This window comes from Zootermopsis nevadensis, unplaced genomic scaffold, assembly GCF_977971745.1.
Source record: "Zootermopsis nevadensis isolate Lab colony 2312 unplaced genomic scaffold, Znev_1.0 Znev_ptg000020l, whole genome shotgun sequence".
Taxonomy (NCBI): Eukaryota; Metazoa; Arthropoda; class Insecta; order Blattodea; family Termopsidae; genus Zootermopsis; species Zootermopsis nevadensis.
Genome location: NW_028259152.1, coordinates 8,745,911 through 8,769,193, shown reverse-complemented (window position 1 = coordinate 8,769,193; position 23,283 = coordinate 8,745,911). Strand labels below are relative to the sequence as shown.

Genomic DNA, 23,283 nt, shown 5'->3' with positions numbered 1-23,283 from the left:
GATATTTTTCTTCTTTAAATCCTCCTCCTGACAATTCTCGTCTTACGTAAACGATTATTCGCTGTCAAACAAATGTACACAGCATTCCAATAGCATAGCCTAGCGGTGAGCTACAAATGACAGACATGTTGCATAACAGTTATTACTATCATTGACTAACTCCATGGAGAAGAGATATTTTTGAGAAGACGAGTCGCTCAGTTAGTCAACTAATTCCCAATCTCTTGCGGAAACCAAAGGCTCATTACCGTGTTCACAAAAGCCCTCCAACGTCCCCCTATCCTGAGCTAGATGAATCCAATCCATACCCTGAATCAGTAACTGACGAAGATATATTTATCCACAGCCGATTATAAATTAATATTAAATGTGCTATTCTTGTATTAATCATCGCCCTGATGATGGAGGCAACAAGAAACTTTGAAACATCAGTAAATTCTACCAGACTATACGGACCAACAACCCATAAGACGGCTGTGAGAACCTGAAACGTTACATAACTCCGCGTTTAAAGCCCAGCGCTGTACTGTGCTAGTTAGTGACTCCTGTTTCCACCAGTCATTACAGCAGAAGCGTATGTATGAACTTGAATGTGCAAGACACAATCGGCACGCCTCCTACAGACGGCCCGTTACATAGACAACACACAGCTTTATTTGTATCACTACTTAGAGGACAAGTCATGCCTCAGTTCAGGTATGCGCTGGTACTGGAAATACTGATGCTGTAATGAAACGAAACACCCAACAAAGTGACGGACAAAATAAATTAATTTTCCTGATTAAAACTTGTACTTCACCTCTGCTACATATTACTACATAAAATACTATTTAATTGCGACATATATGGAGTGGATCCCATCTTGTGCCAGTTCAATACAGTTCGTATTTTCAAAGCACAACTATCTAAGCTCTATTTCGACATTATCATTTTCATGAAGTTTTCCAAACAAAAATGTGTATGCATTTCTTGTGTGCTACTACATGTCCCGCTCGTTGGGTAATCCATTTAAAGATGCTGTTACTTTAATATTCCACGGAGCCGAGTGTTTCCTCAGAAGCCAACAGTCGCTCATAGACTCAACAAATTCCTAACATTTTATGTAACCCAAAGGTTCACAAGAGCCCGCTGATCCCAGTTCTGAACCAGATAAATCCAGTCCATACCACTACTAACAAAACCTGGTATCATCAGGCCAGATAAATCAGAGTTGAAAGTTTTGCACGAAAAAACTGATTTTGGATAAATACGAAGAGAAAGAGTGGAACGCATTAACTGCTTTCAGAACAGGGTCTATTGGCGAGGTTTTGTGGATAAGAAGTTTAACATCAGATGCTATAAAATAAGGGGATTTATTAGTCGACTGAGAAACTATCAGCTGTTCAGACGAACACAACAGCATCGACCTAGCTGGTTATAAAAAAAATTTCTTACTGTATAATTCTGTGGCGTACTCTGAATACCAGACATGTCCATTTAATACGCAGTAAGTCAACATTTGCTGACAACGAAGCTATTCCAGACACAATAGTCATTATTTGCTGCTTTGGAGTTTGTTTCAGACTCCGCGAGACTAACGTAGTACAACCACAGCAAGCACTGCGTTGTAAGAATCAGCAGTGAGCCTCGGTTGGGGGGGGGGGGGGGGGGGGAGAGAGTTATTTTAGCAACAGAACTTTTATTATGGCCACTAGAAGTTGCAATTCTGTAGTGAAATAAAACGACTTGATAAAATTACGACCTCTGTCTGGAACCAGAGGCGGTCCGACAGCCCTTTCATTCCGAGGGCCATTATCTCATATATTGGATACGCCACAAGAAATCCAATTAACGTGGCTCTGCAATACAGTAAACTGGGACTGAGTCTTGTAAAACTTACTCAGTTCTGCTTTAATAACATGTGACAAAATATTGAAACAATCTGTTGGGAATAGCATGCAACATAACAGTAATGGTTCTTAACGTATGAAGTAGCATATAAAAATAAGCAAAGAAACAAACTGTTAACACTATAAATGACACTAGTGGCAAACGCGTTTCGACCTCAAGAGGTCATCATCAGTGGCAAAGGGGGAATTAATTCATATGATAAACTGTTTGTTTGCTTGCTTACTTTTTATATTCTAATACACTACACGGTATGCAAAGTTTTAAGAGTATGAGGTAGCATTTCTCTTCGTCAACATCAACCAGAAAAGGTCAAGACACTGACTTCGAATCTCTCGGTGGGTAGAATAAATCGAAAAGTACGGATGTGACGAGAACATGTTGGTTCATTCTTTACAGAGTAAAAGATTTAAGGCCAGAGAAAAGATGGTAAAGTTGCGTCATATTGTGATATAATAAGTATATATTAAATCTTGTCCGTCTAATCACAATAAATTCTTATTAAATATTAAAATATTACAATAATTAACATAATTAACCATCATGGTCTAATGTAAATAGAATATTTCGATAAAGAACATCATTTAATATTTTAAATGTTAATTATTGTAATATTTAATAAGAATTTATTGTGATTAGACGGACAAGATTTAATATAGGCCAGAGAAAAGTTGATGCAGTATGAACAGGGAATGGGGGATAGGATTCCTATGAGGATCGTGTTATTTAAACCGAGAGAGAGAAACAGTAGAAGACGAGAAGCCGGAACGGTTCACAGATTTACTTCATGAAGCAGAGAAGTAAAAAAAGACGGACAAAGAGACAATAAACGGAGGAAGAAGCGATAAGAAGAACAATAAGATGAAAGGGGTAGAGGAGAAATAAGAGATGATGACTACGAATAAGAGGTAAAAGAGTAAGGTGGGAGAGAAGCACAAATAGAATTAAAAGGTAAAGAAGAGGTATGATGAAAAGAAAAACAAAGAAGCAGAAGAAGGAAAGAAAGGAAAGAAAACTGAAGGGAGGAAAAGAAGGACAAATAAATGAAGTCATAAAAGAAAGAATAAAATAAAAGGTACGAATAGAACAATGATTGACTCATTAAACAACAATATCTTCTGTAAAAATTGTGAAGAAAATGAAGCTGTATAAAGTCGTTCCGTACTTTTACGCCTTATTCCAAAACCGATCATTGTACCCAATCGCATGAATAAATTTATGCCGGAGCCTAGTTATCGGTCGATATAGTTTCAAAACAAGGTTGTAGCCAAATCAGGATAGGTTGGGGTTAGGTTAGCATGAAATTGACTGGACAATTAGCTAAATGAGCAGAAAAGCGGACTACACGAATTGTAATAGGTTTTTTGAACGATCATGAGTCAGTCATGCTCCCATTGGACGCCATGAAACATACGTAGCTGGGAGAACGTCGATAAACTAATGAATTAAACTAAAGTCTGGAATTACGACTACACTTGAGGTCGATTCACAGCACACACACAGCGTCTCCGTTTCGACCCTGATCCTGGAGAAACCGCGACGGAACGAAGCGATGACGTGTTATTGACGAAACGTAGTGCCGACAGCGCCATCTGTACAGACAGCAGAAATTGCTGACAAGTCGAAACGAGACGAGACGAAACGTTACGTAGTCTGTACTTGAATCGTCCTTTACCCTTTTGAACCCAGTCACAAAATCACATGGGCCAACAATTGTTTTAAATTAGGTCAGGAATTCGTTATGTATAAAAATATACAGTGGATTCCGGTTAATTGGAACACATCGGGACTTGAAAACTTTGTTCCAATTAAGCGGCTGCCCCAATTATGTGTACTTCCACGTAAAGAGTTAAAAAGGTTTGTTCTTTAAAATTTGTCCCAATTAAGCGGAGTCCACTGTATGGGCATTTTTCAAGAGGCAGAGCCACTAGAACACTGACAGCGTGGATTCGAATCCTACTCGAGGCACGGCAATTTATTATTGTCGCTGCAATACAAAAGACGCAGGAACCAAACTTCATGTTTCCGAGTAAATTTTAATATGTTCATGAGTATTAGAATATAATTCTTCGTTACAAGTATAATTTTACACGTGCATAAACACGCGTTCGCCATAATTTTATCTTAGCATATGGGAAAAATTGCCTTTGCGTAATCGGAGTGAATTTCACCTGCCGCTTCAGATTTTGACGTCATCACGAAGGATTCCCCACGCAGATGTGCGGTTGACTGAGGATTCCATATAACCATGGTAACCAAGACCATCTGGGTATCGCAAACCAGACACTTCTGCAGGCAGAAACGGAGACAGGTCTCAATGTAAGAGCCCGTTACTGTTGCCCGACTTCCAATATTGCGCTGTGTCCACACATTTTAGTAATCATTCTCAGAATCACATATCATGAAAATCCATTACATACGATCAGACAGAACAGAATGTGCCCCAAGATTACAAACACAAATTTTGACACACCCTACAATATCAAGTTTCTGTAAGAACTGGGAGGCTGGATACAGCCAACACAAGATTATACCACTTGCATTTGCTTCTAACAACCCGCATCTGAAAGGCAGAATGCATAACAATAAGAGTATCAAAACGTAAGTCTTCTAACGAGAATATTTCAACACACAGAAATCCTCTAGAGAGAGGATACTACGAAGATATTCTCTACAGAGAGAACGATTCTACAGGAATATATCCTCTAAATGAGAATCTTTCCAAATGTATAAATCCCTTAATGAGAATCTAAGTCTTCTAACGAGAATATTTCAACGCACAGAAGTCCTCTAGAGAGAGGATACTACGAAGATATTCTCTACAGAGAGAACGATTCTACAGGAATATATCCTCTAAAGGAGAATCTTTCCAAATGTATAAATCCCTTAATGAGAATCTAAGTCTTCTAACGAGAATATTTCAACGCACAGAAGTCCTCTAGAGAGAGGATACTACAAAGATATTCTCTACAGAGAGAACGATTCTACAGGAATATATCCTCTAAAGGAGAATCTTTCCAAATGTATAAATCCCTTAATGAGAATCTAAGTCTTCTAACGAGAATATTTCAACGCACAGAAGTCCTCTAGAGAGAGGATACTACGAAGATATTCTCTACAGAGAGAACGATTCTACAGGAATATATCCTCTAAATGAGAATCTTTCCAAATGTATAAATCCCTTAATGAGAATCTAAGTCTTCTAACGAGAATATTTCAACGCACAGAAGTCCTCTAGAGAGAGGATACTACGAAGATATTCTCTACAGAGAGAACGATTCTACAGGAATATATCCTCTAAAGGAGAATCTTTCCAAATGTATAAATCCCTTAATGACAATCTTTCGTCACAGGAGTCCTTCGTAAGAATCGCTCGAGACGTAAGCATCTAATAACGACAGAATCAACGAGGAACTCTTTCGATAAGAAAATATTTCGATTTGTATACATTACCCAATGAGACGATATTTCCCCTCGAATCCTCTCAAGAACGCAATTTATCGAAATGGACATATATATCATCCGACGAGAAAATGTTTCAGCACACAGGAATCCTATGATAATGCCATTTCATTTAGGTATTGTAAAGAAAACACAGTCCTTAACCATTACAAAGATCAGCTAGTTTATTAAGTTTATTCTCTTTTAGGAAATAATCCCTGTTTACACTAAGAACCGTAAAGACACCGATAAATAAAAAAACGCAGAGTTATAAATCGTTAAAGCAGATGGAACGTATAGCATCCACTGAGCTTTAAAGAGCCAAAGTTCTATTCATGCTGTAAACTATCCAGGCCAGCAACGATAAATATTACTAAACACACGCGGCTGGGAGTTGAGCACCACATTGGTAACAGACAGAGTGCGGTTGCACCAACATCGGCCTGGAGGAACACAGAAGAATGCAAATATTTCATTCAAGATAACACGGTTCTGGTCCGAGAAATCTAATCCGGAGCCAACCGACTACAAATCAGGACTGTCAAACCACTCGAAACCTATGTTTGATAACAGGTTTGTTATTCTTTACTCCTCCTGATAACACCATTTTATAATAAAGCTTATACTTGCCCATTATTATTATTATTATTATTACTTAACTGTTTACGCTATTTCCTGTGAGTGCATTATTATTTAGTGTAGAATGTTTGTATTGTTGTTAGTACTTGGCTGTTGTCAAGCACTTTATTGAATTGAATTGAATATTATTATGAGCCGGGATAGCTCAGTCAGTATAGTGACTAGCTACGGGCTGGACGACTGGGGTTCGATCTTCGACGGGGGCAGAGGACTTTTTCCTCTAGCCTCTGCGTCCAGACCGGCTCTGGGGCCCACCCAGCCTCCTCTATAATGGGTACCAGGGGGTAAAGCCGGCCGGGGCGTGATGCTGACCACTCACCCCATCTAGTGCCGAGGTCAAGAAAGAGAGGAGCTATACCTCCGCTCATCCCAAGCGCCTACATGGCGTATAGCGGGACAAACTTTACTTTATTGAATATTATTACCTGTGTCTGCCTGTAAAAGGCTATTTGTGCCGTTGGCATATACGTTAATAAAGGAATTAAATATTGGAATTAGATTCAATAATATGCCAATTATTACGTTTATTCATGTTTATTCACGTATGTTTGTGTTCTTCTTGTATTAACTTTATTCTTTTGTTCTGACTCTGTAATTGGCTCCAGCTGTAGAGTTACCACGTTAAAATAAAGAATTGAATTGAATTAGTATTATTATTTGATTCATAATCTTTATTGTTGTTCATAAAACAAACTAATAACCACGAAAGTGATAGTTCTCAACACCTTCAGGCCATATTCAATTTTTCTCATCAATTCGAGAGCCGTATGGTTATATATAAGAACAGCTCATTAAAATATCTTGGAAAATAAGTTCACAAGTACACAATTTTCTGTAACAAAATATGTGAATTGGTTACTTGTATTGATTACTACATTTTTCTGTAATTGTGTCTGTATTTCACAGAGTGGCATAATATTACAAAAACTCACGCGAGCCTGACAAAAACACATCGACAGGCCGCAGGTTGAATCACCTAACACTGACTATACACATAGCTTAATTTAAGGTTCATTTAAATATACTAGACCTAAAACTATTATAACTTCACCAATTCAATACATCTGTCAATTAATTTAGGCTTTAGCTGAAGTAACCAGCCACAATACAAATCACTCTAATTTAATCAACACAATTAGCCACTGTATGGCAAGTGGCAGGTTAATGGAACACACAGCTCGATCGAAAAATGCTGGCTTTTTACAGAAGAAACCCGGGTTCTAAACTAGGTGACTTCAAGTTTGCTTACAATAAGGATGAAGTGACACTAAGACCAGCATTTTTTTAGAATCTTCGAATTTTTCCTGCTACGATTCCACCATTACTCCTAAATCATTCACCACCGTCACCTGTGGTGTAGGACAGTCGCAACCAAGCAGCACATTACCATACCCTAGGTCCTGATTAGGGACTTCTTATCTGACCCGACACCTGAATTCACACTTTTATGAAGTTAACTAGTCGATATTTCAGCAAAGAGAAGGGTACAGTATTTGAGGCATTCGTTGTTCCTGTCAATAGAACTAAAACACGCCTATCTTGAACCGTGTCCCTCATTCATTTGTAATTTAGTAGGTTCACTTTAAGAATTTGGTATAGACATTATGTCGAAGGTCAGTTCCCCGCTAATTGAAGTGCCGGTTGGTCGTATCGGCTCGTAACAGTCTCCTCTGTACCACTGCAAACAATTGAAGTACCAATCCCAAAAGTAAAACACTTTAGTAAATGCACTGTACTAGTTTCTAATTAGACTCACCTAACGTCTGGACGACCTTCAAATCAGCTGATGATGGTTGTTAGTCTTCGTGGATGTAAATACGAATTAAATTCATAATGTTCTGAAATAATACGACACTTCGAAAACCAAAAATTTCAACCCACACTTAAAACTGTTTAAATCCCTAAAGTAATAAAAAATATTCTAAACAGACTGCCTTAAATTGTTTCGTGCAATGTTTTCCTTAATTTGTTTTTAAAAGAATAGCACATGTATCTCAAACGTAATTAATCATTGCCGAATTTCACTTTACAGTATTTGTTCTCATTACTGCCACATGTAATAAGCACAGTATTACAATTTCTTCGTACTTTTCATGAATCTTCTCTTTTTACTTCAGCGATCCCGCATGAGAAAGTTAACAACAAATAAAATTAGTACACATGGAACGACCATACTATAATTGTGTGTCACTGCAGAAAGTGACCGGTTTGATTCCTCCGGCACACATACACGCACAACCTAACCACAAACCAAGATGTGTAACACTGAGAGAAACGACGAATGGAGCTAGCCAACCTGACAGACGGGCAGATAGACAGACAGACACGCCGACGATCGTCATACTTTCGATCGGTGGGGAGATACAGCAACGCGTTAAGGGACCTCCTTCAAAGAGAGAAAGAGATATACGATATATAGTATAAAACAAGTTTAGGAAAAGGATCAACAGGTAGCGCTCGCATCGCATTACTTCAGAGCTGCTAACTTTAAAGCAGAATAACTACAACATTAACATGACTTGTGTTGAGCAATTTGAAAATAACTAACGTTATTATGCAGGCTCTTTCTTAAAACATTTAGTTACAAAAGCGGAAAAGAAATTATCTACTTCAATCAAACCCGAAGATTCATACTTTGAGCCAGCCGAATCCAGTCCGCAACCTCACACACTAGTTCCCCTGTATTTGTAATAATACTACATCTACTGATGGATTTATCAAATTACTTCTTCCAATAAGGTGTTCCGGCTGCACCACAAAAAATGCATTGCAGATTATATATTTCCTAGTACCACTTATAATATCAAAAATGTTTGAAACAAAAGTTACAGATTTTAGTTTTAGGGCTGTTTTATGCCGTGTAAAAATGTTCGGTATACGATTGACAGTTTCATGATTCGAAAGAAAGAAATTAATACACAAAGTTATGTTTCAGGAGTATGTAAAGAAGGGCTGAAAAAGACCTACATCAAAATCAAGTACAATAACATTAATGCAGTATCCCAGTACCAAATTTCACCTAAATCCATTAAGTAGTTTCGGAGATAACACACAATAAACCAGTAATGAAATCTGTTTGCCTTGAGTTGCGTATGTTTCAAAAGATATTGCATAATTCCCAGCTTAATTGCGAAATAAGCCTGTCCAGGGTCACACGTCCCACCCATCACGAGCCGTTCGCTAATCTTTGGACTATTCACTTCCACTGCACGATCCCCTTAAGACGATACAAACAGATGACAGAAAAGAGAACGCTGTTCTGAACTCCTAAAAGTGAGATTCAGGATCAAAGGTGAAGGCGAAAAGATCCTTATATAAGTGATTATGGTAGCTTCTACCTCTCGAGTCACACACAATTCGCGTTAAAGTGGCCACACGTTCTGCTTGCCCTCCCTCCCACACCTCACTCCTGGGCGCCTAATGGCAGTGCTAATGCTGGAAAAGATGCGACTGCGGGAAAATCCACAGATGTAGTAAACTTTGTCTCCATGATTTATACATATAGAAGGCTGTGCCACGGCACAGGCGGTCTTTCGCAGGTTTCTCACAGCGTAGGTCCGAGGTCGCTCCCGGAACCAACCACGTGGTAACTGTGGTAGACTAAGTACAGCTAGATGGACGACACGGCTGCATAGTCTCGCCCCATCGTATTAATAAAAACAACGTATTTCATTAAAAACAACACATACTTGTTTACCTTCGTATCCAACCATCAACTTGCATCTGTCTCTCTTTCTTTCAATGTAGTTTCGTTAGTTTGTTCCTTTTACAGGATTCTTCAGCAGTAGTTAAAATTCATTAGGGTTAGGCCATGAAAAAAACCCAAATTCGGGGCGGTCGGCAAATTATGACGACAAATGAGATGACAAGCGGCGATAAAAACTCACGCATCCATGTCCCATGCTCCAACCGGGGTTCGAATCCGTTGTCCCACTGCTTCTGGACGCCCAAAGAATGTCGCAACAAATGCGACCAGCTCACTCACTGCCTGTTTACCTGAATAGTATACTCGATTCATTTTGGCAACCAGTTGTTTTACGATCAGCAGTGACGTAATCAGGTTTGGGACATGTCTGACGTAAGACAGAAGTCGCTTAAAATTGTTGAATTTGAAGTTCTGTCCTGCACGACCGATGAGAACCTGATGTGAACCCCAAATCTCTCTATGGGACGCGTCTGGGCAATCAAAGTGTCAAATTTTTAAGAGGCGAAACGTAATTCATGACGTCTTTTCAGACAACCTAGCATTCCCACACAATCAGTACGACGAACAATACATTTTAATGACTCTTAGCTCAGCTTTATGCTATGATCATGCCCGGGTGTCCGTGTGTGTGTACCCCTAGTAAATTTTTAATCAGGTGACAGAATCTCTTGAAAATCTCCAAGATAATCACGCCACATGAGACCGCCATGCTTAAACACATACTAATTCCTTGACCTCCGTAATTCAACATCGCAGTTGTACGGAACTTTCAGCTGGACACGACACTAGCGCCACTAAGTACAGGGTCCTTGAATGTTGTGTCGTAATACTTCTTCTTCTTCTTTCTCTTTATCCTCTTTTACCCGTAGGTGTCGAGGTTTATTTAATCATTTTCTTGATCTGTTTGGACAATGGCACGACTCCTTGGATGAGTGATCAGCCCGACGCAAGGCCTCTACCTATACAAACACAGAAAGACGCGGAGAATCATCCATACCTTAAGTGGGACTCGAACCCCAGGTCCCAGCGGCCAGGCGCACGAGGTCCATGCCTCAGACCGCGTGGCCAGTGTCGTAATACATGTTACAAAAACATGCAGATTTTGTTTGGGTAATTTTTGTAAATGTACGAGTAAAATAAGAACATGAAACCTAAATTTGGCTTCTGATTTAAATAACTAATTGACGAGATTTACGTTTCTCATGGCGGTCAAGATGACGATGCTGCTGTTGTTCTGGGTTGTGACGCCGTGTGGATTTTCAAGTTCAGCCTAAAAAAACTTATGATTATTCTCAGCTTGACATACAACTACAGACTGAAACCTTGAAAGGAAAGTAGACGACAAAACCTCCTCACAGAACTTCTTGTTTAAATGTAATGTATTCAACGAATTTTGCAGTCACTATATTCTACGTTTCTCTCTTTTTCTGAAATTATTCTACTTTGTGTGTTCATAAAAGTGCGACAAATTTGAATTTTAAAATATCGTTCATTTAAATGTGACTGTTACTGTCCCCAACGCAGAGCAGGTTAATTTATAACGAATTTGAAACTTTATAAGGGATATTTATCCTCCAATGACTTTGAAACAAAGATAAAAGTTTTTTGCGCATTGCATATCCAAGGAGACTCAGAATGAGGGGCGACAGTTAGGCGACACAAACAGAAACAGATCGAATCACGTAACTTTCCAGCAACCAAAATGTCAACTATATTTAATGTCCCCGACTGATTGATTCTTGGATGATTTGATGACGCTGATTCATCTGTAAATATTACTGTCATATAGCGTGGGAGAAAATTATAATTAAGTTTGAGCACGTAAGGATATGGAAGGAGATTATTTCTATTTTAATTTACTATGCCGACATCCGCTTGAAAATAGTAAGGATAAACCACAAAATCTGTACGTATTCAGTATATATAGTATGCCACATGGCACAGATTCGAACCGGATACCTTCAGAATACAACTTCACAGCGTTGCTGCCGCATTAACCAGCTCGGATTGTAATCGGGAGATCTAGGGTTTATTCACAGAGTATTACCATTTTACCGCTGGGGAGACCTAGACGTAGACGGGAGGATAATCTCAAGCGGGATCCATGGGAGATAGGAGTTGAAGAAGACTGGATTTTGTTGGCCCAGGACAGGGGCCGGTGGAGGGATTTGGTTAGTTCGGTGACGAACCTTCGAGTTCCCTAAGCCATCTAGTTTGATAGTTAGTATTACTATTTTGTGGGTGGCAACACAGCGCATTCGGTGGAACGTTGGTTACCACTCACAAGATTACACAGAATCAGAAGCCAGAACACAAAAATGCAGAGCTTCACCGCCTTGAAACCCTCAGATTTCATATCGCCAATTCATGCTCAGGTTTTCTTGGGTTTCCTCAGCTCTTTCAGAATGGTTGGCATTCCTGTTTCGTGTTTGGGATGACCCGGTTTCAAGTCTCGGCTAGAAGACCGGATAAAATGAGGTTTTTCGCGATCATCCTAAATCTTTAACACAAATACCGGTAACTCCTCAAAATAGGTCTCAACGGCTTCCTCCCACATACTTTTCAAGAAATTATTTGACTCACTCTACCATTTGGTGCTACATCGTCTGAGCAACTAACGACGTCGTTAAATAGACAACAAATAAATAAATTCAGACTATGCTTAGACTACATCAAGTAATTTAGAAATCGATAAATAATCACTACATCAAATATATTATTTCATTGCATAAAAAAGACAAATGAAAATCGTGCTCTTTAACTTTCAAAACTAGTTGACGGCTATCAGTAAAATTTAATATCAAGTTAGGAACGACTTTTTAATACGAGTTTAGAAGTAGACCTCTAACGCTCTGTCATAATATATGGCGTTGGCTCACTATTAAATCCTTCCATCTACTCCTAGTTCTCCCAAATGGTCTCTTATGTTCTGGTCTTCCGACTGAAATTTTGTATGCATTTATCATCCTCCCACGCTTGCTACATATGTCGCCCATCTCTTCTTCCTTGATTTTATCATCATAATAATATTTGAACACTGCAAATTATAAATTTCCATTCTGCTATTTCCTATTACACCTAGTTCACTTTGTGGCAAGAATACGTAGTCAAATTACTTACAGATGTTACGGAGACACATTGAATACGAAAAGTCACAAAAACTATTTTCAGTTCACGTCTCAAAATTAATGAAGACAGTCTATGTACACGTCAGTGTTTATGTTGACAATAGGACGCACGGAGATTACGCAGGTGGGCGTAACCCGGAAAGATCTAGTGCAAATCTCACACGCCTCAAAAGTCTTTCGATTCATTTTACACAGAAAGGTGTTTGACCTTTCTCTGAATCAGACGTCGTGGCTGTAATTAGGAACAAAGTTCTAATATTGGAAATAGGACACAATATTCACGTCCAGCTGTTTTCGTGCTTACATACAATGCTATTTATAAAACTAGGAAGAGAATGTTTCTTGAATCGTACAGTACCCTGTCACGAAAATGGAACAGACAAACTGACCTCTTTAGCGTATGGGTCATAAAATTACGAAACGAGGAGTTGTCGTCCATTTGATTAAAGATGGTTATCTTCCGGGTTGTTGCGCCGTGTAGTCTGGTAGAATTTTACGGGCGTTTCACAGGTGTTTGCTGCCTCCATCATCGGGACATAAATTTCACATCCGTTTTAAACAAAAACATTATTTTTTGTTTTTCAATCAAAAGACACGTGTAGAGGATAATGGGAAATCAAATAATTACTTACATCCGCCTAATCTGGGGCTTCCGATTCCCAATGCCAAGCGCGCAACATTTCAGTTTTATACTTGACGCAAAATATCGGCCAACTTGAGCTGCGCCACAGAAAGACGGGGAAGGAAAATGAAAAAAGGCTTCCTCTCCCTTCCCGTACCACAGCTAGTGGTCCTCCAACGAATGTATCTGAACTGCAAACGAAGCTCGGAGATATCTGACGACAAGTACATTTTATTATAAAATCAACTGGAGTTGTATGCCTAAGCGTTAAGGTTTTCTCGTTGGGATACACTAACAAAAACAGAATCTAAAAATCAAGTCAGCCTACATACATCAGAGCACAGACTCAACCACTTTAGTCCCTATGGAAACAAAACAAAAAATCAGAAGATGACAAAGTCAGGATGGTGGAGGGAGGTAGATGGAAGATTGTAATCGAGTTCATCATCCGAATACGTCGGCCCTAAAGGTCAACAAGACCCAAGTAACCCTCCTGCCTCCCCTCTCCACCGCAGACCAACTGTGCGACGATATGTCAGTTGCATGTCTTACAGCAGTTTTGCAGACTTGGACCTTGAAAACAAAGACCGTGATCGGATCACAACTTTCAGGGTCAATCATGAGGAGGATAACGTGGCCAATGGCCATGCGCAATTAGTTTCAGCTACGTCTTTGCAGTTCACATGCAGGGAGCAGCGAATGACATAGAACATGGAGCTAAGCAACATTTGAAGGTTAATATGACATGTTTTATTCAAACATATAAATAAAAATAGGTTTTAACGCATGTGACGTCGAAAATAGTAAGCAAATTTAATTGTATCACATTTCCGTAAATGGAAGTGTTATTCAATTAGACTATCACGCGTGCATATCCACTTATAAAATATTGATTAAAAATATACGACGACTAAAACACGCCATAAAATATCGAAATCTTTGTAGTTCTTGGGAACATGTTTCAAAACTTGTGACTACAGTAAGAACTTAAAATACGAGGACTGAGCATGGGCCGTTGAACGTGGAACTAAACAGTTGCGCTCCCTTAACGCATGACGTCTGTTGTCTAGGTGAACGCAATGCGTTCCAAATCAAGCGGATAACGGGTAGATGATAGGGAGACAGAGACAAAACAATATTTTCCATGACACGCCCTTCATGTGTTGTTATTACATTTATTTTCTCTAAAACACTGGCTTTTAGCAATTTATATACGTATATATTTCTGTAATTTCTATACAAGGTTTTATCTCCCAAGTAAGTTACTTTAGGGAGATGCTCCCATAAATGTATTCAGACCTTAACCGATTTTTTCGCTTATTTGCATAAACGTCAGAAGTTGCATAAGTGAACTTTAACTTTCCTTGATAACATTCATTACAGTATTAATGGACATCTTTATGATGAAAGATGACGTAATGCATAGTAGAGTTCAATTTTCGTTATCCAATTGGCTACAAATTACTTTACCCACAACTCACTTGTCCAAATGAATTCTTAACTTTTTAAGCTCATCTAAATAGTATAAAAAAATTAAGTTCCTACCGTACATGTCACCGTTACAAATATCAATTAATTGAGGCTGCTTAATTAAAATATTTAGAGAATCACAAGAAAACAAATATAATGTGTCCAAAATGGAGAACTACTTATTATCAGAAGAGGGATTATATATATTTACCACTGTACTTCACAGGTTTAAATAAAGTGAAAATTAAAATGGACAAAACTGTACTGAAAACCAAAATACGTAATGAAATTTAATATACAAGCTGTTCCAAAAATATGTATACACACACTAGGCCAATATTCAATATTATAACATGTATAGATCTTTTTGGGGCATTCTGTAGAATCACCACACCGGTACAGACTTTCTCCTTATTCGTTTCCTCTCTTTTGCACCGTTCAGTGGTGTGACCGAACGAGGTGACGAAGAGAACACGGGATTTTGGAGTCGGTCCTGCATTCCACAGAAACATGGAGGCGAAGCGTGTTACAAACAGCAGATCCTTGGAGCACGAATACGTCCAACAATTTAGACTATTATGTACACAAAATAGACGCGTTTATGGCTGATCGTGTCTGTCTATCCGTATGTTTAAACTCGAGAACTACTGGACAGATTTTGATTAAATTTGGTATGGGCATTATGCCACAGAAGAATACCACAAAGTCGTACTTCCTAACTTCCTAAAACCAGAGCGACTCCAGCGTTACACGTCGTGAAACAGCAACAACAGTGCTGCAAAAAATAACAAAATTCCCATCGAACAGGATTGGACTGAAAGACCATCTGCGCGATAAGTCAAACTCGCCAGCGCAGAGCTAAGCCATTATGTCGTAGGATTATAGATTTACATTACTTGAAAGAACACGATTTGTAAAGCTACAATTGAAAGTTATCAAAGTACGATAATATACGTTTAGTTTCCTGAACAGCTTTAGTTAAAATTAGCAGACAGAGAAATCTCATGTATTTACAGCCGGTTTAACCACTAGGCACACATGGCGGTAGCCTAGGGTTGTTCAAATTTCGTGGTGACAAAAAAACTGAATGAATAAGAAAATAAAACGAGCACATTATAGAACACAAAAAAGTATTAAACAGAAAGAGAAAATAAGGAGGGAAAAATAAACATGTTTGAGTTCGTGGCTTTACGATACGCCGCCAACAATAGTTGGTAGCTTATACAGATGGTTGATACGTGTGTAGGGAAGCCGGCACATTTTTTCCGACAGGCAGTCTCGTGCAACATCACTTGTCTCTCCACCCACGCCACAGACCTTATGCAACAATTGGTTCTCTTACGCGTTTCTTCAGTTTCTTTCTTTCCTTTGTACTTGTTGCTTTCAGAGATGAAAAGTGCATTGTAGCACTGTGCACACTAATGCACAATATTCATTTTCGGAAGTTAACACGGGGAGGGGTGCGCAATGCTGAAGGTTCACCTGGGGTGCCAAACACCCTTGAAACGGTCCTTCATGTACTGAACCCTCAGTAACACAGACACAAAACGGTTATCATTTTCAAACTACAACTGCTCTCCCTACAGTTTCTGATAAACAAATCAGTAGAAAAAAAGAGTAAAACGTATTTTCATACACTTTCAGTGATACTAGTAGTGATAATAGTAGAAAGGGCGCAAATCTGACTGAAATTCACTATAGTTTCTTTCTCGGATAAGATCAGTAGGTAACAGCACATGAATAAATATTATCTCACGTAGAAACCATTTCTGTGATCTACTGCTACGCTTTGGAGGAACTGGATTCAACTAGTTCAGGGCTCTTGTGTACACGGTAATGAACCTTTGAGTACCATAAAAGAAGGGTTAATTTATTGGTCAGCTAAGAGATTATCAGCTTATAAAGGACTATTACAAATACAAGGCACGCGTCTTCTAGTTCTGTAATTTGCTTTGGAGGTAAAGGCTTTTCAAATTAAGAGATGACTTAGTGACTTTTCACTGCAAAGCTAAGACGCAGTTGGCAGACGGCGTACCAGAGCGTCTCTGAACATTAAACATAATTAGACATATGTATAACAAAGCGTGTAACCTTGGAAAGTAGCTGAAACATGACACAAGCACCTGGCTACCAAAATAAAAAAAATGAAACCCCTTTTTTGTTACAGTGTCGGACACTTAATCCTAAGGTTGATATTTATTCAGCTTCTCAAGAAATTACACATTATAAAACCGGAATTTTCATCACCGTGTTTACACAATTAAACTACTTCTCAGCGATCCACTTCAATATTATCTTTCAATCTAATTACATATTAAAAATGATATATTTTCGGCGACGCTTTTAACCAAAATATTGTGTTCTTATTTTCCTTATGTGTCCCACCCATCTCGTCCTTGATTTAATCTTCCTAGCAATATGAGACAAGATTGGATTAGAAAATTCCTTGTTTGAAACTGTAGACGGACGGACAGAGAGTCATGCTTTTGAGGTTTGATACTGACGTTAAAAAATCATATAACTCAAAAGTGTTTTTAATTTCTTTCACGTGATATTAATAAAAACGATAATTAAATAAAACTCTCTCCAAAAGAAACTACTTGCGAGAGATGACGTGGATGGAGGCATAATAACGGACGGATGTAGAGACGCGAACTCCATGAACTGTCGCAAGAAGGCGCTAGCGGTAAGATATCTGTTGCACTGTGATGGAATTTGACGTTCCGCAAACTCATTTTGCCATCTGAACACCAACTGCTGAAGAGGACCTGGCATCTTGGGGTTGATTACTGATTACTCAGTTGAAACACAATTATTGTCTTCAGAAATCGAATCCGAGAAACGGTAGTCTAATTTGAGTGGTCAGCCTTTCAGCTAGCCCCATCTTGCCTGCAGCTGTGACCCCTGGGATATGGGTAGAGCCTATTTGAATGGAGTACTTAATCGCATTTCACCTTCGCTCCCTTATTGTTGCCAGTGGCCTGGCCGTTTGTTATAGCAAACAAAACAGCCAAGTAGAAATGGGAGGCACAATAAGGCAGTACTGGACAACTCCGGATCAGAGTGGTACACATTGTTTGCATATTTCTCTCCCTGTATTTCTTTCTTCCTCTCTCCCTCCTCCAATTTTCAGTTCATTTCTTCCTTTAATGTTGCCCTGCCTGTTTTCTTGTTTCTCGTTGTTATTCTTTTACTCCGGACAGAACACAACTCGCAATTCCTTTTGGTTTCGTGCGGTCTACGAGGTGTTTCTTTCCTTCTCTCTTTCTTTCTTTTTCTGTTTGTATTTTACTTCATGCATGTGTCTCTTTCTTTGCTCCTTTTGTTCTTACTTCCTTCGTATTTCCTTATTTTTCACGCCATCGACAAGTCGGAATTGGCAGTTTGATAATTCTCGAGATTTCTCCAGAAATCAGTTTCTTATGATCTGAAACCTAGTTTGGTACCTCATTATGCCAATGTAGTACCCAAAAGCTGGATGAAGTCAAGTCTGGACTTGTTGGCTCAACATTGTGAACCACAATCAAGCTTTTAAGTTGCCTTCTGCTGCATTTTCTGCATTAAAGACATTCTCCGCCATTTCCTGTTCCACGTGTCTGTACAGTGCTTCAGAATGGCCATGAGCAGGTGTGACCCACATCAGGCAAACCTGTTTTCTTCTGGAGCCATGAAAGCGGACACGACCCATAGTCACTTTTGCTTATTTTAAAACTTCATCGTGCAGGGTACTTCTGTAACATCTGATATCACTGTGCTGAATAAAGACCGTCATTATACTCCTGCTTCTGCCAGTTGAGTCCAATATACTGTTCGTCGTCTGTTCTGTGCATTTAATTTAACATTTCGGTTTTTAAAAAAGGAGAAAAGGTAAATTTCCTTCGCTGAACGACAGTAAACATGTCCTCAATTTTATAATTAACACTTTGAATCCAGAACCAATCTTAAATTACAATTAAATATTCAAAACCTCGCCTCAAAGAAAACACAACCCATAACCACTACAAAGATCAATTGGTTCATATTGCAAGACAAAGGATGTTAAGACCACAGATAATACCAAGGAACATGGGGGAAAAGTAGCATACAGAATTCTGGTGGGGAAATTTTATAGAAAGTGACAACTTGACAGAGCGAAATGTCACACGCAAATGGGAGAAGAAAAAAACAAATTTAAATGGAAATTAGTGAATCGGAATGTAGGGACTGAATTGTTTTCCACTGGATCAAGACTATTGAAACTGTCACATGGTGAGTGTTACGGCTGTGACAACGCTTCGCGTTGCACATCAACAGTAATTTCTTTAGCACGTCAACAGCTATCGAATGTGTATCAGCGAGTAAGTCTGTTTGGCCAGTTTACCTAGACTGCGGGTGGCTACTAATAGACATACGGACAAAGAGACAATACAGACAGAGAAACAGACGGACAGATGAACGAACAAACGAAGAGAGAAACAGACAGACAGGCAAACAAATGTTTAAAGATAGATAATTAGACCACACATATATAGACAGATTCATAGAACTGGGCAAACACGGGATGTTCAGTTACTTGTCTCTTGGCTGGCTAGTAACGTGAATTGTTAGATGGTACATATACTCTGCAACCCTGAAAATGGAGAAAATATGTTTCTCCGAAACGTTGGCATTTACCTACGAGACCACACGGCGTCAGAAGGCAGAACATCATCTTCAAGTAGCTATGCTCAAGGCGCGTCAACAGACCGGCTAACACATTTCCCCCTCCTGTATTTCACTGGCCACAACAACCACAAAGAACAAATGATGTAACCTCTGCGCTATAAATGTGTCACCAACGTAATAAATACGAGATGTTATACGAATTAAAATAAACGTAAACAGATTCCACGAGGTAACTTCCATATGCGATATCCATTATTCACGCAGCGAAATGTATTTGGCAGACATGAAATATTGTTTCCGTTTAAGACTTGCAGATACGGAATGCGATATGGAATCTACACCGGCGTCACTGAACTATTCCAAGACCACGTGACAAACGAATGTCAGACGGGACACAGCTACTGCTGCCTTGCAACCAGTGGCGCGGTAATGGGGTAATTTATTGTTGTATGGCAGCCTGTGTTGCTCTTGGTGGCAGGGCGGCACTACAACGCCTACACAATGATCAAAAGAGTGTGAATCCCACTGGAAGCATGGATGTCTGTCTTGTTCTGCGAAGGCAGAGGTCTTACGACGGTCTGACCCTCTGCTGAAGAAGTCATGCTACTTGTACGAAAAAGGATTTATAAAAACCGAGGTTCGCATTGAGCTGTATCATCAATGAGATGAACAGGCAGTACAAGACTTCCCTATAATCCAATCCCCCAACGGAGACCAAACGAGTTCTTATCTTCCACTGAAGGAGTCTGCCACTGGTCCTCATGATTCAGAAAACAATATGACGAGGAGTCGAAGTGGAAGCAGAGACAGGGAACAGCGAATCTTTGCGATACGCCAACACTCCAGTTCAGGCAAAGAGCATTATTGATTTGGCGTCCACGAGGAAAGGTGGAGTCGGGTGACATGATTGATGCATTATGAGATGTTACTATCCTCTTTGTCGGAAAACCAACAGAAACAAAAACTGCAAAACTCCAGTTCACTGTCCCGTGAAGTAAAGTAAATCTGTCCCGCCATGTGCCATGTAGGCTCTTGGAGGGAGAGGTGATATAGCTCTTATTCATTCTTAGCCTCGGCACTAGATGGGGGTGAGCGGTCAGGGAAAAGACCCCGGTGTACCCATTCGATAGGAGACTGGGTGGGGCCCCAGAGCCGACCTAGACGTTGTCAGTCAACAGCCAGTCACTACTGACTGAGCTAACCCGTACCTGTTAATTTATAATTTACATAATGGAGAACATGGAGAATAATACATATGGAGGCGATGTCAAGAGAGCTGTTATGAAACGTGTTTGCTTACATTTCAGTCTTACCAATATGACACACATGGCGTTTTGACAATATGAAATTGTCCGGCTGGTCCCTACGTCTCAAACCAATTCATCGTCCGGGTTATGCATGTTGCAAGGACCTATGAAACGTCGGTAAACTTCTACGTGACTACACGGCGCAACAACCCAGAAGACAGCCACCTTCCATTACTGTCTATCGAAATCAGCCATTCATGGGATATTTTCCACTGTTTTTGCTTAATACCCAAGTATTCATCAGTAAGACATCCCAGTTTTTGATTTGACGTTCTTCATTAGGCTGAAGAATTACGTAAACCGATAGGTATGGACTTTCTGATACCAGAAAATGTTTCAACATATAAGCATCACAGCATTACAAAATATGAACGCGGGCCGTACAAATCACATCACACCACCAAATGTGACCCTGCTCTATACGGTCTACGCAAAGGATCTACATATGAAATGACGAATCGTATTTTGAAGAATTCTATAGTTTAAACCAGCGGTTTCAACCTGGGGTACGCGTACCCCCGGGGGTACGCGAAGACATCTTAGGGGGTACGTAAAATTTAAAAAAAATTATTTTATGATAAACACTGAATAATCAGTAGTGTAATTTATTTTAGATGTAGATTACATACTATGTACTACTTGAATTATGCATCAACAACTTTGGGGGTACAAAGTTGAAGAGAAATTATATCTGGGGGTATTATTATTAAGTGTTCTGTCTTACGACAGGTCCATTGCTCTGCCCAAACAGAGCTCTCCAGTTGTCCCTATTCTCGGCTTCTCGCTTTAATTCCTGGATCTGGGGGTACGCGAACAAAAAAGGTTGAATACCACTGGTTTAAACCAACATTATTTTTAGTGCTTTATAAGAAAATGCAGAATAGTTACAGGTGATAGAAACGAGACTTTCGGCTGGCGGCCATTATTGGTGGTCTATAAATTACACACTAGAGGCGATCAAGGGCAACTTCAAGGTGTCTGTTGGGCTTCCTCTGACGCACGTACTGGCTCTGTGGAAGGCTTCGGGGGCTTATGCAATTGACGCGTAATTTATCCTTAATAACAATACACCGTTTGCGAAAAATGCCACAGGCAATATCACACTGCAGAGGGGAATTTACGAATTCAACTCCTGGCTCCACAGAATGTCTAAAAATACATTAAAAGAAGCATTATGGGAGTTGTCGTTTCAACCCTCCTGAAAAATATCTACCATAATTTTAACGTACATTTAAAGGTGAATTTTTTCCGAAATATATAAAGTAATATTAAAAGAAAACTGAAACATATTTAGATGGATGAGTGTGTAGGTTACAGATTAAAATCTTTGTCAAATGCCGAAAAACGTACTACAACGTTTGCATGCCTCACTGACCCACGGAGTTTTATTTACTGCAGACACAATCTGCTGTTACTATGCCAACAGAACAAAATATACACCACGCAGACAATGTTTTTCCTTCTACACGGCTAAATATTCATCATTTCGAAACATGAATGGAATAATCTTGTCGATGTAAGTTTCGTGTAATGTAAGGGGAATATTGGACCGATACTAGTAACGATTACATTCTTCTGACAGTCTTCAATGCAGACCCCAACAACAAATTTCGCCTACCTGTAATTAGGGAGATTAAACATGTGGACAGAACGACTATATCTTGCAATTCCACAGATCGGAATCCTGTAAACGGTGACAGCCGCCGCTCAGTTGATGAAGAAAATTCTACATTTTATGCAACCCAACACTCCATTACCATGTCCATACATCTCGCCACTGGACTCTATCCTAAGCCAGTTTAATCCGATCTACATAGTCATATCCTATTCCTATATACAAATCCCATTCCCATAAGACACATTTTAATATAATCCATCCATCTAAGCCTTAATTCAACAAAATCTCTCTTCCCTGGCTCTCCGACTAACAAGTCTAATTTTGTATGCATTCCTAACCTCCTTCGTTCGTGCTACACGCAATCTTCCTTAATTTGATCATCTTAATATCTACTGAAGAGTAAGAATTATAAAGGTCCTCGGTTAGGACACTAACAATCTTAAATGAAATAAATACGACTTTAATAAGGTGGATGTTCAGCATGGAAATTACTGTTAATAGGTTACCAAATAAATAAATAAATAATTTAAATCGCCTTTCTTCTCAACGTTTTGTGTCCAGCGGGTAGACGTCCTACACGTCGTACCAGATTCTATAAATGGTCTGCAGTCACCTAGCTGTGACCTTTCCATTGTGGAGCTGTTTCTATAGAAACCAGAACAAAAAATAACAAATAAAAGCAGAAGAGCGATATAATGATGGCAAGTCGTTGTAGTTACCATGGATACGGGTCCTGCAATGTGATGCAACAGCGACCGAACTCCTTATATGAACTTTTCCGTTGACCATCCTCCAGATTCTACTTGTACAGAAGGCTGCTG

The 23,283-nt window shown here is 39.4% G+C and overlaps 1 protein-coding gene and 1 long non-coding RNA gene across 4 annotated transcripts in view; one reads left to right on the top strand and one right to left on the bottom strand.

Annotated features, from left to right (window-relative positions):
- The window catches only part of Oatp74D (Organic anion transporting polypeptide 74D), a 139,261-nt gene that overhangs the window by 56,253 nt on the left and 59,725 nt on the right, over positions 1 to 23,283 (bottom strand). The window contains exon 1 of one of the 3 annotated variants that reach the window (XM_022075530.2): positions 9,855 to 9,972. The exons of 1 other annotated variant lie outside the window; for it this stretch is intronic. The gene's annotated coding sequence lies outside the window, so the exon portion shown is untranslated. Of the gene's footprint in view, positions 1 to 7,723; positions 8,340 to 9,854; positions 9,973 to 23,283 lie in introns of those variants that run through there. One more of the 3 variants, XM_022075528.2, reaches the window with a different exon arrangement.
- LOC110835388 (uncharacterized) lies at positions 13,964 to 15,589 on the top strand. The gene is made up of 2 exons (XR_002544888.2): positions 13,964 to 14,157; positions 15,336 to 15,589. It is a non-coding gene; the product is annotated as an uncharacterized LOC110835388 (long non-coding RNA).